General features: G+C 41.1%; 1 pseudogene; it reads right to left on the bottom strand.

Annotated features, from left to right (window-relative positions):
* Nucleotides 1–10406: 10406 nt before the first annotated feature.
* On the bottom strand, nucleotides 10407–10526 carry LOC118758014 (U6 spliceosomal RNA; annotated as a pseudogene).
* Nucleotides 10527–11084: the final 558 nt, after the last annotated feature.

Here is an 11084-nt window from a genome sequence, read left to right on the forward strand (position 1 = left end):
TGAAAGATTACAGAGAGGGAGAAAGCAAGTGAGAGCTTCCCCTAGGTCTCCTATGTGGGTGCAGCAGCCCAAGGGCTTGAGCCATTCTCTTCTGCTTTCTCAGGCCACAAGTGAGGAGCTAGATTGAAAGTTGGGCAGCTGGAACATGAACCAGTACACATATAGGATGCTGATGCAGCAGGCAGAAGCTTACTGTGCTATGCCATAACACTGACATCTGATTTTATAATTTTAAATGTTACATTTAGATCTATGTTTCTTTTTGAATTAGATCTTTTTTTAATATTTATTTTTATTGGAAAAACAGATATACAGAGAGGAGGAGAGACAGAGAGGAAGATCTTCCGTCCGATGGTTCACTCCCCAAGTGGCCGCAATGGCTGGAGTTGAGCCAATCCGGAGCCAGGAGACAGGAGCTCTTCTGGGTCTCCCACGCGGGTGCAGGGTCCCAAGGCTTTGGGCCATCCTTGACTGCCTTTCTTGGCCACAAGAAGGGAGCTGGATGGGAAGTGGAGCTGGCTGCTGGGATTAGAACCAGCGACCATATGGGATCCCGGGGTGTGTGCAAGGTGAGGACTTTAACCAGTATGCTTTTGTGCTGGGTCCTGAATTAGATCTTGATATAACTAAATATTTAGTTTAAATGGAATTAAAATGTAAATCAGTTTTTATTTTTCTTTCATATATAAACTTCAAGCATATTTTGTGGACAAGTATGCCATTACTCTCTCCACTTTTGCAGTTTTGTCAAACATTTGCTCATATATGCGGGGATCTATTTTTGGAATTTTTATTTTGTCCTATTGTCTTATTTGTTTATCTTAACACAAGTAAAAGGCTAAGTTGATAATTGTAGATATATAATCCATTCTGAAACCAAGGAGTGCAAGTCCCCCAAATAGTTTCATTTTCAAAGTTGCTTTAACTATTCCAGATCCTTTGCATTTACATATGAATTTTAGAATTAATTGTGTTACAACAGTATAAAAGTTGCTTGTGAGGCTGACTTCCCAAGCCTGGTCTGAGTTCTGGGTACGTTTCTTCTGATTCAGCTCCCTGCCAGTGTGCAGCACAAGATGACCCAAGTGACTGTGCCCCTGTTATCAATGTGGGCTTTAGCTTGACTACTACTGCATTTGGGGAATGAACCAGGAGTTCTAAGATGGCTTTGTTCTTTCACTTCTATTTTTTTCCTTTCTTTCTCCATTTACTCTTTTTCCTCCACACTCATGTCACTCTGCCATTTAAATAAGCAATAAAAAATTTTAAAAAGAGTTAGATTCTCAGTTTCAACAGAAAAGCTTGGTTTTTGAATGTTATAAATGTTGGAGTTTGATTGGGATTGGATTGAATCTATGTAGGCCAATTTGCAGAAAACTGACTCATTAAAATTGAATCTTCTGAGGTTGCTGACAAGTCTGCCTTTTCAAATTCAGTGAGAGAGAATAAGTCTCCCAAGTCCTCTGTCTGGTCTCCCGCCTGCCTTCAGTGAGTGACATATGGCATCTTTCGTTGGGACAGAGCAGTGTTAAGTCATGTAATAAATTTAGTGCAAGTAAGCATAATCTGTTGTTTTCTAAAAAATAGAAAATCAAGTTCTGATATTTTCTTTCCATACCTCTTTGTTTCAGTAGTTCCTGTTTCGAAGACCACTGGTATAATACTTTGCTATCTCTAATGTGCCATAATGAAAACCTGTTGTCTTTGCTCATCACATCAGCCAGAATTACATAGTGTTTTGCGATTGATGCATTTCATCTCCAAGGCAGCAGTCACAGTATCTCTCCTTATCCCATCCATGACTTGGAGAGAAGAGATTATAGACAACATCTGATAGCTTAGCAAATAGAGGTTGACATAATGTTAGAAATAAGACTCAGCTATTAACTTCTTTGGCCACATTGCACTGATTGTTGATGAAAGCTCTGGGAAGAAATGGTAATGCAAATAAACAGGAGAAATTTAGTTATAATTTATGCTTCTTTAGGAAATGCCAGCAGCAAGAATCATTTTCGAAGTATTCAAACCACCTATGACTAATCATAGGATGACCAATGTTACCCTTGTGAGGTGGTAATCAAGCATGCTGAAGACTTCTCCCTCTGGTTTTGAGGATAATGTTGTCATGATTCAGATTTTCCTATTTCTGATGTCCACAGTGCTTCCAAATTTATGATCTTTCGAGCCTACACATTTTTCCCTAGGGGCGTTGACGGTGCACACCAAGTAGAATTAGTGAAGTGAGGTCTTGGGTTGCAAAACCATTCTTAAGCTCATACCTAGTTTGATCCGTTTGCCATGGCAGCTGATCCAAAACCCTTCATTACCAGCCAATAAATATTGGCTGTACCACCCAACCAGTCTTTCTTCATTCTTAGAGAATGAAAAACTTTTATCAACTCAACTTTCTCCCATTATTGCAAAATATGAGGAATCTTTAAAAAGTTGCTATAAAATGCATATTGTAAAAACACTGTGCATGGATTGAAAATTCTTCAATGTCCAAACAAATGTATGTTTTCATTCCATTTTTCCCTGAACTTTTTGAACTATATTGATATTCCATTTCCATACATCCTTCCTTCTGTTCATGTTTCAGGAGGAGACATTCTTTCCAAATTTATCCTCATTCTCCATCTCATTCATGCTATTCTTTTTTTTTTACTCAGTATTTGTTTTCTCGAAAGGCAGAGTGACGAAGAGAAAGAGGGAAAGACACAGAGATCTCCCATCTGCTGGATTACTTCTTAAATGTCTGTAACTACCAGCAGAGGGTCAGGCTGTGACCCAGGAGCCTGTGCTCCATCTGGTCTTGCAGATGAGTGCAGGGTCTAAGTACCAGTCTATTATCTGCTGCTAGGAGCTTCATCTGGGTCTCCACATGGATTCCCAAGGACCTGGGCCATCCTCTGCCGCTTTTCCACTTTACAAGCAGAGAGATGGATGGGAAGTGGAGCTGCCGAGACTAGAACTGGTGGGTATGCTGACATTTACAGGTGGAGGATTAGCCTGTGAGCCATAGCGCCGGTCCTGATTGACCATCATTTTTGAAGGGAACTCTTACCCCACAAAGTCCAAGCTTACTGTTGTTGCTCCCCGTGTGCCTTATTGTTGGGCCTTGTCATAACTGTAACCTGAAAACCAGATTTCTTTATTATTGGAAATGCAGAGCTAAAGAAAGAGGGAGAGACAGATATCTCCTGTCTGCCAATTCACTTGCCAAATGACCACAGTGGATGCGACCTGGCCAGCTGCAACCTGGAGTCAGAGCTTTTCCATGTCTTCCGTGTGGGTGCAGGACTTGGGCCATCCTCTGCTGCTTTCATAGGCACATTATCAGGAGACTGGACAGGACCTGGAGCAGCTGGGTCTCGAAGTGGTGTCTGTATAGGTTGCCAGCAGCTTTTACATACGAAGCCTCATACTGGCCTCCATAATCATCATTTTAAAATTTGGTTTATATAGTTATTTGATTAATGTTTGTCTCCACAGTTAAGTTATAAACAACATGTCATGTACTCACCACGTAATACTAGCGTCTGGCCCAGGATCTAGTACTTCAAAAAATAATTATAAGATTAAGAAAACCTGTAGCTTCTGCCTCAGAGGCCATCAGTGACCCTCAAATTGTCACCTTGTCTTCCCTGTTTCCTGATCCTACACTATTTGAACTCTGCTATATTTGACATTACCAACCACTCCATTCTTAAAATTCCTTTTTGCTTTCTCTGTGCCAGAATTCATCTTTTTCTCTTACTACTGTTCTGTCTCCTTTACTGTATTTTTGCCACTTCCTTATGGATGATAATAAATATTTGCTAGATGAAGGAATAAATACTAGTTTCTCCTAGAGTTCTGTCATTAATCTTTTTTCTCTTTCTATCTTTTCATTGGTGAGATTCTCCAGTATCATAAACTTCACAATTAGCTGCATGCTGGTTCAGATCTATATTTTCAATGGGTTATCTTCACAGAGTTGTCCTGTAGTAATTTAAGCTAAATCTAATTTCAACTAAAGTGGTAAAATCTTCCTTAAACTTTATCAAACTCTTAGTAAATTTCTCTACTATCCAATGTAGAGGGACTAAAGTTATATCTTCTTCCACTTATATCAAATTCTACTGATGTATATGTGAAAGATTCCCCTGCAAAAAAAAAAAAAGATTTATTTATTTGAAAGGCTGAGTTAGAGAGAGAGATACAGAGAGAGCAAGAGTCTTGGGGTTACCTGCTAGCAGGCCCTGAGGCCACCAAGGGTGAGGCAATGGTGTTTTTTGTTCGCAGAACCACTGGAAACAAACTGGTGAGGAATGTCTGTTTATTCAGCACAAATTCCACGGTTTTAAAGGTTAAGGAAAGGGAGGGTTGGAGGGCATCTTCTGGTAGTCTACCCAACCACCAAAGCCTTGTGGCTAAAGTCCTTGCCTTGAAAACACCTGGTTCTAACCCCGGCAGCCCTGCTTCTTATCCAATTCCCTGCTTGTGGCCTGGGAAAGCAGTCGAGGATGGACCAAAGCTTTGGGATCTTCCACCTGTATGGGAAAACCTGGAAGAGGCTCCTGGATCTTGGCTTTGGATTGACTCAGCTCCTGCTACTTGGCCACTTGGGAAGTGAATCAATGGAAAGAAGATCTTCCTCTCTGTCTCTCTTCCTCTCTGTATATCTGACTTTCCAATAAAAATACATAAATCTTTAAAACAACAACAACAAAAACAAAGACACTATAATTGGCTAGAAGGAACATATATTCCCCTTGACCTTCCAGTTAAGTCAGAGGTCATGCTCCACATGCTGGGCTGGAAACTGACTCAGGCAGGTAAGCTGTAAGCCACACCCACCAGGTAGTAGACAGGGGCATTGCACACATGCACAGGAGAGAGGGTAGAGAGAGAACAAAAATCACAGAGCTTTTCCACCAGCTGTTTCATTCTCCAGATTACTGCATTGGCTATGGCTCAGCCAGGCCAAAGCCAGGAGCTTCTTCTTGGACTCTCACATGGGTGCAGGGACCCAAGCGCTTAAGCTATTCTTATACACATTAGTAGGCAGGTGGACTGTAAGTGGAACAGAGGGGACTTGAACTGGCAGCCATATGGAATACTAAACTATAGGCAGTGGCTTAACTCACTATGCCACAGCACCAGCCTCCATTATGTTCTTAAAACTACATTTTTGAAACTTGTTTATTAAAAATGATAATAATGAAAAAATAAGTAATATGAACTCCTACACAGAGAATTGTTACATAATCAGTTGACAGGGAGTGTGCTAGTTTAAAGTAGGGAACAGATCTTAGAGGTATCCCTTGCTCAGTGCAGTGGCATCAGAAGATATTATGGTTTGGAAACTACTAATCTGTGTGACTGCAATGTCCTTTATAAAAAATGCTTTTAATTTTATTGCATGTGAAGCATAGAAGTGTCATTCAAGTGAGTTAGCACAAAAGTAAATAAAATATAAAATCCCTTGGTATGTGGTATACTTAACAGCAAGTGATATTTATAATTACTTCTTTTTTTAAAATTTTTTAAAATAATCTTACTTGGTTGATTAGGGTACAAAGGGTCAAGGGCTACATGGTGTAAGTGGGTAATACCATTGTTTCCACACTAATATTATCATTTTTCCCTGTATCTGGGGTCAGGGGAGAAACAAAGGGAAAAGCCCCACCCAACCTCCCACCCACCCTAGATCCCCAACGGGAGGCGCGCTCCGAGGGTCCTGCTCAAACAGTTTTGATAGTTCATCAGTTCTGGATTGCTGCCAATCTTGCAGTTCCAATCACAATGAAACCTATTCAGAGTCCACTGGTTGTCATAGTCTCTTCATTGTTGGAGTTCTAAGATCAGTAGTTCAGTTGGAGGGATCGCCAAAGAAACTTCATCTGGGATGATCCCAGACCTGATTCTTGCATGAGTTTACTAGTACAGAGTCCAATACCGTCCGCCACACCAGTCAGCTTATGCACATGCTGGTCGTTGCGATTGCTTGGTCCGTTCTGTTTCCAGCCCTGTCTTCCTCGTGAACCAACGGGTGTTGTAGTCCAGCTCGATCCTAACCACTTTATACTCGGTCCTCACGCAAACCAGTGGGAGCTGCAGCCTAGTTGGGGCAACTCCCCATATCCCCCACCAGTTCTGCCCCCTACCCTGGTTCCCATGCTTGCCTGTATGTACCGCAGGCTTGTCCAGGCTGTCCCACATCCCATTTAGCTCTCGCACATGTCAATAGGCATTGAAGCCTAGTTCAACCCAACCAACCTACTATCCAGCCCATACACCTACTGGCAGGTGCCTTTCTGTCTTGCCACCCCTGCCCCTGTCCTGGTGTTCGTGCTGTCCAGTGAGAGTGGTTACCCCGAGGGAGCTATAATTACTTCTATTTCTTATCATCTTTCTTCAAATTAGCTATTTATTTATTTATTTATTTATTTATTTAGATTGCAAAGGCAGATTTAAAGAGACAGAGAGAAAGATCTTCCATCCATTGATTCAGTCCCCAAATGCCCGCAATGGCTGGAGCTCTACTGATCTGAAGCTAGGAGCCAGAAGCTTATTTCTGGTCTCCCATGTAGTGCGGGGTCCCAAGGCTTTGGGTCATCCTTCACTACTTTCCCAGGCCACAAACAGGGAGCTAAATGGGAAGTAAAGCAACTGGAACATGAGCCAGAACCCACATGGGATACTAGCAGTTGCAGGCAGAGGATTAAGCAGTTGAACCGATTTCCTGACTGTATTACTTTTCTTTAGTAAGCCTTGCTATCAAGATAATCACCCATTTTGAATATTTAAAAATATTTATTGTTTTTATTCATTTGAGTGAGAAGGGTAGAGAGAACTGGGCCAGGGTGAAATCAGGAGCCAGAGAATGTTTGGGTCTCTCAATGGGTGGCAGGGATCCAAATACTTGAGCCATCACCTGCTACCTCCCAAGATGTGCATTATCATGAAGTGTCATCAGAAGCAGAGGAACTGGAACTCAACTGAAGTATTCCGATATGGGATGTAGACACTCAAGTGTGGCTTAACCTGTAATGCCAGAACACCTGCCCAAGTTTGGACATTTTTTAATACTGTTCTACTTCATGTCCATGTCACTTTCTCAGTCTAAACTCTTGTCATCCCCTTGTCTGATGACCAGAATAGTTCCTTACTGGGTCACATTACTGCTGTAAATCACTCCATAGTTCTGTACATTTGTCTTTGTGCTCAATTACACTCCTGGGCTGTCCACTGGTTGGCTTAAGTCCCCTAGCTTTGTATATTCATCATCTTTCTGTTACTACAACTAAAATTGCAGAAAGAAGCTACTTGAAAAGGAAGGTTTATTTTGGCTGGCATCTGATGAAGGTGGTGACTGGCAGAATATGTGTGGAGGGAAGATAACATGGCAAGCTAGGAAGCAGAGAAAGTAGGAATATGCTCATCCTCCATGTTCATTTATTTCTCTTTATAAAATGACCATGATTCAGTCCCTAAGACACCAACCTTAGGATCCAGTACAATCCAATTCCTTCCTAAAAAATACCCTTCCTTCAGATATAACTGGATCTAACCTCCATCTGTAATCCATTTTCCATTAACATAAGACTTTAGGGATGAAGTTTTTGACGTATGAGCATTTGGGGGATACCCAAATGTATGCTGAAACCACAGCACTTGGCTCTGCTGAAGGCAGAAACTGTTTTGAAAACAGAAGTCGGCTAGGATATTGTAGATGCAAGGCAACATTCAGTGAAAAATCAAAGCCCTCAGAGGCAGGTGTTGTTCTTAAGATATGTTTGGGGTCATTAGGGAAAGCAAGCAGCAGACAAAGAAGCTATGGTAAGGGATGTAAGGAGCTGTAGGTTCTTTAGAGGAAGGCCTAATATGCTTGGGCAGGTTGGGGTGCACCATGCACGGTTTCCTATAGGAAGAGCCTGTGAGGCTGGAACTTGAAGGATGGGTAGATGTTAGGCAGGTGAAGAGAACTGAAGACTGCTCCAGACAGAGGAAACAGCTATTGATTGTCCTCAGGCAGGTCACGTCCTGAAAGGGAGGGCAGCAGGAAGACAGAGTGGATATTCATTGTATTCATCTTAAGTCTAGAAAGAACCAGAGAACAGGGAATGACACTGGCAGATTAAGCTGTCACTTGTGACTCTGGCTACCCCTGTCAGAGGGCTGGTTTGAATCTCAGCTGCTCCATTTTTGAGCTGGCCCCCTGATGATGAAGTGGAGGATGGCTGAAGTGCCCAGATGGAGTTCCTGGTTCCTTCTTTTGGCCTGACCAAGACTAGGATCTTGTGGCTATTTGGTGACTGAACCAGCAGATAAAAGGTCTGTCTTTCCCCAAACAAACAAATAAATATTTTAAATAAATAAGCCTTTCAAATAAACAAGTAAGCAAAACAAATAAATAAATTAGTACCAGGGAACTTCTGGAGGGTCTAGATCCACATACAGAGCTTTCTTCATCCTTTTCTTGCCTCTTCTGTTTCCTTCTGCCAGCCCCAAGATGCCCATCCTCTTTCTTCCTTGGGCTTTAGTACTCTTCTGGATGATTTCCTCACTTCTAAGCATGATGCCAATGAGTTGATCAGAAGCAGATGACATTCAGCAAACCACCGGGAGCCTGCCCCTTTCCCATGTCCATGTGACAACCCCAAATAATTCAGAGCCGCACAAACCTTGAAACCACCTAAACTCCGCCCAGAGAACTCATAACTCTTAAAAAAAATCTTCCTCAAACAGAGGAATTTTGTGGGTTTGTTTGATCTTTTTATGTTGCTGTTTTCAGGATGTAACTTTTCTCTCTTCCTCTTAAGTCCTGGCTCTAGGCAGTTTTCCAAGAGAGGAGAGGTCTGGAGTCCTCAGCCAGTCCCAGGGCACACATCAAGGCAGAGATGAAAATATAGGCGAATGGTCTGGGATGTCTTTATGATCACCGTTCAGATGATTTGGCTCAGACCTTTCTCTTACATCAGAGCCCACTGGTTTTAACAACACAGTTTGATAAAAACATTTTCCTTAGCAGTCATGTTACAGTTATTAAGATGTAACCTTGGGAAGGCTCTTCATGATTTAATTTCTCTTTGAACTAATTTTTCTGGTTTCATAGACATATCTTGGGTTTCTTTCCAGACGCAAAAGGAGTTTTGAAAATGATCGTCATATGGATTCTCTGCCTAGCTGAATTCGCTCCTTTTTCAGTGTGCTTACCTAGAGATCAGTGTTAGAATCAATGTGAAATAAAAATTAATGTGAGACTGCATCAGTTTTAAAGTGAAGAGAGTAGTGCAGGCCTACAAGTTTTGTCTGAAACCTTTTGGGTAGATATATTTATGAAGTTAGAATTCTCCAAAGCTATCTTGAAGAGATTAGAGAGTACTTAAATTTGTGATATTCCAGGTAGGGATTGGGGGCACAGTCAAGCAAAACATAGTTGTATTTCTTAAAGATTTGTTTATTTATTTGAAAGGCCACATGAGAGAGAAAGAGAGAGAGAGAGAGAGAGAGAGAGAGAGAGAGAGAGACAGACAGACATTTGCTGATTCACTTAGCAAATAACTGCAATGGCTGCAATGACTGGAGCTGGACCAGACCAAAGTCATGAGCCCAGAACTCCATCCATGCTTTCTGTGTGATGGCGAGGCCAAGCATTTGGGCCATCTTCTACTGCTTTTTCCGGCACATTAGCAGGAAGTTGGATTGGAAGTAGAGCTGCTGGAACTTATACAGGATGCTGACATTACAGATAATGGCTTAACCTCCTGAGCTGGAAAACCAACCCCAACAAATGCATTTTTGATGTGGGACATTTTGATATCCACTAAGTGGGATAACTTTATATTAGTTCTCCAAATGAGTTTTGGTGCCAAGCTTAACTAGAAAACTTGTTTTATGAGAATTTTAGAGTTTGGGTTTTTGCTAGGGATTGTGTTCTTGTCTTTTTGCTTGATGGAAAGAGTTTGCTATAACAAGTGTGGTTAATCAGAAAAATGTTATTTCATTGTAGATGTTATTCTGTAGCCTGACTCAACAGCACTGGAGAATATTTGCCTTTTTTGAAAACATCTGTTTGCAAAATTTTTTAAAGCAAAATAATCTCTACACACAAGTTGAGTATACTATTACAATGTTGCTAATTATTTTATTATTAGCTGCTATCTGCAGCAAACTACAAATTGCAGGGGTTTCTCTTTTCAGGTGGCCTGTGGAACACAGTCCTGTGCTTTTCTGTCACCTATTCTGAGAACATTTCATGAAATTAATTTTTTAGTTGAATATGCTGGTCCAAGGGGTACTTTTGATTTGTCTTGAAACTAAATTGTTTCAGTGAATGGAAGGAGAAAAGTGCTTGGGATACTCAGAACTCCTGGTTTTGTACTTCATTTTTGCTTCTTTCTGGCTGTCATGATGATGATAAAAAATTCATTTATCTTGTCTGAACACTTCACGAATTTGTGTGTCATCCTTGCGCAGGGGCCATGCTTATCTTCTCTGTATGGTTCCAATTTTAGTATATGTGCTGCCGAAGTGAGCACTTTATTTTGTCTGAGCATAAAATTCTCAGTGTCAAAATAGGCATTAGTGACAACTACCATTGCTACTATTCAGGTATGCTGTGTTGTGAAATGAAATGGGTTGGTGTCAGCAATGTTGTGATACATTGGAATCGCATTCAAAGAAGAACTATTTAAATTAAAGGTCTAGGAACACTTAAGGAATATCTGTTTATGCCTGTTGGGGTAACAGCTTTTTTTTTATTGTTCCACTCTGGACAGTGGTCATTTACTGAGCTCTATTTGTATCAGGAACCACAGGAGTCTTCCTTGTTTAATCCCAACTATATCATTAAGGTGGTTCCCATCGTTCTCCTTTGGTGAGATAGTAGTTGGCCAGGCTCACTCTGCTATTTAGTGCTTGAGATGGCCTGAAAACTGAAAACCAGGTTTGCTTGATAAAGTCAGTACTCCTAATTGTAGACTATTTTGCAATTTTAGATATTTTGTGGTGGTTGTTTTGTGTATTTCAGATCAAGAACAGGATGGAGTTCATACAAAAAATTAAAGAGTTCACTCAACTTGCGTGTAAATTCCAGA

This window comes from Ochotona princeps, chromosome 12 (genome assembly GCF_030435755.1).
Source record: "Ochotona princeps isolate mOchPri1 chromosome 12, mOchPri1.hap1, whole genome shotgun sequence".
Classification (NCBI taxonomy): domain Eukaryota; kingdom Metazoa; phylum Chordata; class Mammalia; order Lagomorpha; family Ochotonidae; genus Ochotona; species Ochotona princeps.